Here is a 5,538-nt window from a genome sequence, read left to right as displayed (position 1 = left end):
GAAATTATTGGCTCCTTCCCAGTTTTCTTTTTGTGTAGCTCAAAGGCTTTCAGGTGTGTTAGCAATGGACTTTTGCCTGTTCCTAAAGGGAAAACCGATATGAACAGTGGCCAAAACAATTCTTACAATTTTTATAAGAACAGGATAAACATACAATGATCCTTGCCCAGAATATTCTCCCAGACTCCAGGGATTTCTTGGACCAGAGATGCTGTCTTTGGGTTTAATGGTCCTTTGTATATTTCTCCTCCATTAATTTGCCAATCACTCCCTGAGACCATGTGAACTTTTAGCGCTCATAACATCCTGCGGCAGGGAGCCCCAAGATCCTACCTGTTGTGTGAAGTATTACCTGCTTTTGGTTATTTTGGCTCCCAATAGTTTTGTTCGATGATCCCCACTTCTTCCATTGGAAGACACAACATGCAACTGATCGCTGACTAGTTTCTTCAGGACACTTGTGATTTTATTGTCTACTTGTCATATCCCTTATCACTCATCTTTTTTCCAAGCTGAAGAGTCCTAGCTTACTTGTTTGTTCCCTGTATGGAGACTACTCCAAACCTTTCATCATCTTTATCAAATGTTTCTGAACTTTTCTCAGTTTGTATGTCTTTTTCCAGGTGGGGGAACCAGAACCGCACATGATTCTTAGGATGTGGCGTTTGCGCAAATGTGTGCTCTCTGTTCTGTCCTCCAGTCATCTGGTTGGCTTTTTTTAATGCTACTAAATATCAAGCTGATGTTTCAGTGGAATTGCCTGTCATAACCTCATTATTGTGTTCTGAGTGGCAACTGAGAACCTGTTATCTCATGTGTGATGTTAGCATTATTTTTCCCCACATAAATCACTTTTATTGAGTTTCATTTGCTGCTTTATCACCCAGTTGTTCAGTCTTGTAAGGTCCTTCTGCAATTCTTTGTAGCTGGACCTAAACCAATAGCTACTGGTTGAATTGTGTCCCACCCAGAATAGTTTTCTGGAAGGTCCTTGGCAGCTCTGAAGGGATCCTGAGCTAGTTGTTTCATTACGACAAGATCATAGGAGAGGAATTTCACATGAAAATGCTGATGAGCAGGATGACCGAGCACCAAAGAGAGTATAGTATTTTCTTTCTAATATTTAAAAAAAATAAGTATCTGTCCACAAAATACTCCCATAGAATGCTTTTCTTCTGAAAAATACCAGCTTATTGGAGGGAAAAAAGTGTCTTTAGGAACACAGCAGTAAGACTTCTGGCAGCCTCCCCTGAATCTTTTCCAGGGCTCCTCAACCTAGAAATCTATCTGGGAGGCTCTTGAGAACCACCCCCTAAACTCCCCTTTCCTGTGGCTTCTCAGGCTTCAAATTCACCAGCTAATTTCTTGTGCAACAAGGTGATACCCTGAACATTGTCTTACCAGGATTTCTTGCCCTTGTAGGTCTGAATGTCTCCCTGGCCAGCTGTCAGTCTGGTACACTGTCCAGCTGTCTGCCCCTATCCTCAGCTGACGCTCTAGGGCAGTGAAGAGGGAGTTGGGGAAATGGCCTGAAATACTAAAAATGTCTGTTTCAGATGTTCCAAGTGGATTTTTAAAGCCATTTTACCCTGTAGAAAACTTTGCATTTTTGACTCTTCATTCTCCATTGTCTGAATTTTTACAAATGCAAAATCTCCTGGGGAATGAAATTCCAGGTCCTGCATGGTAGCAAATAGCATCATGAACCTAAGACTGACTTATAACATTGGATTAAGTATGGTAGCATCTCCCAATAAGAAATACGAATGTAATGACAACCAGCATAATTAAAACTTTCTAAAATTTTTTTTTGAAACCCACTTGCTAATGTATCAGCATTTGATTAGTTTCTTCACCCGAAGAAAAAGGCAGAAGGGGGAGAAGGAAGGACAGAACAGAAACTGTTCAGTAACACCAATGGTGCTGGATGCAGAGACATAGAATGTAAAGCCAGGTGGCGGGTAACTTAAATGATTCAAGGTGAGCTAGCTGAAGGATGGTTCTCAGCAGCTATTTTTGAAATGTTACAGGAATTGTGTGTTCAATTAGGCAACCTTGTAGGTTCCACGTACTCGCCATGGAGAGGTGAGCCAGTCTGAGCTTGCAGATGAACACGTGCTACAGACAGCAGCTGAGGACAGCGCATCAGGAGCCAGTCAATCACTGGGAGTTTTTCTGATCATAAAATCACAGAAACACAGAAGGATTTAGGTTAAAAGGGGCCTCTTGAGGTCACCTAGTCCAAAGCCCTGGTTGGGTCTTTCCAGTTTGTTGGCAAATCTTCTAATGGGGGACCTATGCTGGACACGGTACTGCAGATAGAGCCTCACGAGCAATAAGTAGAGAAGAATAATCACGACCCTCAAACCCCTGGCTACTTCATGACTGTTTTAAATGTCAAGAAGTTTATGCTGCTGCAATTATTCTAGAATATTCTTAGCGGGTTTCTGTGCCTCGTGACTTCATTTTCATATTCTAAGTTTTCAAATTGCTTTTCTCTTGATGACAGAAAAAATCTGTGCAGCTGTGCAAAATGTGCCTATTTACTGAACAACAAGAAGATACAACTAGCTTTGTGCAAAGTTCTCTTGAATACAAAAAGAAAAGAAAATGGAATGCGAAGATTTTTCAGTAATCATTGCCTAAGGGCTTTTTATGTGGTGACACACTCATGATGATAAAAAATGTAAATTACTTTGAATGATTATTTTTAAAAATATCATATTTAATGTGTGGATCATCTTTAATGCAAAGATACATACCTTCTTTTCTGACTCAGAATACGTACCTCTTAATGCAGAAAGGGGCTGGAACTCATGGGAATGCCTCATGATCTCCACTCAGTGGACCAATAAATTGTTCTAGAAATATGGGCTCTGGAGGCAGAAAACATGTTTCTCAGCTCTGCCTGCAGTACCGAATGGAGCCAAAGGGTGTGACTACATCATGGGGAAAAAAAAGGAACAGCCAGAAGCTCCCAGCTTGGTCCACTGCCTACATGTGTATGTGCTACAGGCAAAGAGTGCTTGAAGTCTTGCTGTCTGGGACAATGTATAATGGATCTGCTCTTGGGGACAATCTCAAAGTACCAGGACCACAGCAATGCAAGCTGCTTCTCATCCCCTTGTCTGAGGTCCTCTCTGGATTTCGGAGGGGGGCTCTCTGCCTTAGCTTGAAATCTTCTTAAACCTGCAGGTTTGGGTTTTAGATAATGGAGTTTCTGATCCCGAGGAGGGTTGAATCCAACCAACTTCTTTCCCCTCCTAGAAAAAAAAAATTAACTGAAAGGATAACTACAGTAGAAGGATGGGTGGAAGATAATGTGTTTTCTTAGGTTAGGTCTGTTGCTAAGAAGCCTCTTAGCCAGGCAGAGTATGTGCACCGTTTGGTGTCAAGCCCTCGCAATGCTAACAGGTCTCTGTTTGCAAGAGGTTACCTATCGCACTGATGAAAAAATGCTCTAAACTGCGGAGAAAGAGGAGATCTTTCTTTCTTCTTCGAGCTTTCACCTTCTCCCACAGATAACAGGTGGAGCTGGGTGTTAGTGGCCCATAATCAGATAGCCATCTTTTCTGAAGAAACCTCCCTCTGTCTTCTGTAATGTAATTTCTTAGTGCCTGTAGGATCTTAAGCATGAATCGACAGAAACGGTGCATTGACACCTTCTTCCTGAATGGCCGTTTACAAGGACAAAAAGAAAGCAACCCCCCACTTTCCAAAATGATTGAACATTGCTACTTCTCTTGTGCAACTTGAATTGCTCCTATGGACATTTTAAGACCACCTCGAGTTTTGCAGTCTCAGTCAGTCTGTTCTCTGTTTTTAAACATGTCATTTGCATAGGCACAGACCTTATGGTGCTTATAATAAACTTATTTTTTATATATGTTTCTATATCCTATCATTTCCTAGCTTTGAATCTGAGGGGGTTTTTTAAAGTGTAGAGGGATAAGTGCACTCAGCTGGTCTGAAGTGGTCTACACCTTAGAAATACATGTTCTTTTACACCTTAGTAATATATTTTCATGGGGGGGGGGGGAGTTTAAATCGAGTGCTGCAAGATGAGCTTAGGTTATCTGGGTTTATATTTTTCATTGTTATGGTAAAAATAATTTAGAGTTTGTGAAAGGTGCCAGATTGACAGCCTTGAAGTTAAGCTGATTGTTCCATTATTTCCTAGCTCCTCTCTTTCAGCCTTTCAAAGACATCTGCTCTTTTCTAATCTCCCATAACTCAGTTTTTCAGATGACTGCTAAGGCTTCTGAGACAGTGAGAGCCACTTCTCTAGGTATCCTTAGATGATGTTTATCAGGCTTGTCTAATTTGAAGATGTCTAATTTATTTCATTAGGTCGAACTTACTTCATTGTTCTCTATCTTGTTCTTTCTCTGGTCCCCAAGACCTTTTCATCGATATTATGTGCATGAACAGCCTCATCTTTTTAAAGGGCTAGTTCATCTTTTTAGATACAGTAATTACTATTTAGAGAGGACAGATTCAAAAGAAGTAATAGGCAATCCAGCTTGAAATCATCTGCTGATTCCTTTCCCTTGAATATACTTATCAGTGTTTTCTTTGGGCCATTGAACAAGGTAAGAACAAACCACAGAGAATGGTTTCTTGTTACCCTGTAATTCTCTTGCTAAATTGAATCTCATTTTGCACATATTTCTTCCTTATATGCATGTATGCTTTTACATTCACTTTAGCAAACAGATAAAGTTTCCACTTTTTTTATGAGTCCTTTTTCTGCTTAAAAGTCCACCAGTGAAGGACCATCAATGTGGTTAGGAGGCTGGAGCCCATGCCCTGTGAGGAGAGGCTGGGGGAAATGGGTTTGTTCATCCTGGAGAAGAAATGGTAGGTGAGATCTAATTGTAATCTTCCAGTAAATAACAGGTGGCTATAGAAAAGACAAAGCCACTTCTAAAGGCAAAGTGACAGGACTCACAGCAAAGGATACAAGATGCAGCAAGGGAGACTCCAGTTGGACATGAGGAAAAAATTCCCTGCAAGAGGAGCTGAGCCCTGGGGCAGGTTTCCCAGAGAGGTGGTGGATCTCCATCCTTGGAGAGCTTCAAAACTTGGCTGAGTGAGGCCCTGAGCAAGCTGATCTAGCTGGGAAGCTAGCCCTGCTTTGAGCAGGGGGTTGGACCAGCTAATCTCCCGATTCAAACCTTAGTTGTCTTCTGATCCTAGGATCGCTCCCCGGCTGAATGCCTTCAGCTATGTACAGATAATCACAGCCCTCTGAGACTCTTCTGCTCAATACACCTTCAGACACCCTCTGGCTATTCAGGCATGGAAGTATTGCATTTAGTGATTATGGAAGCATGCGCACATGTTTAACTCAAATTAAACCAGAGTGCAATGGTTTAACACCACAGTCACTGGATCCCCTACTGACTGTGTACAGTACTTTAGTATTGCTAGTGCTTTTCATTTACTGTAATTCAAGTTAATTCAGTGGAATCTGCCAAAATGCAGTAGGAATAACTTTATTGTTCATTCAACTATATCATAAATCAGAGGATAAAA

The sequence above is a fragment of the Ciconia boyciana genome, chromosome 2, assembly GCF_034638445.1.
Source record: "Ciconia boyciana chromosome 2, ASM3463844v1, whole genome shotgun sequence".
Taxonomy (NCBI): domain Eukaryota; kingdom Metazoa; phylum Chordata; class Aves; order Ciconiiformes; family Ciconiidae; genus Ciconia; species Ciconia boyciana.
The sequence above is the reverse complement of the archived record's forward strand: the minus strand, read 5'-3'. Positions refer to the sequence as shown.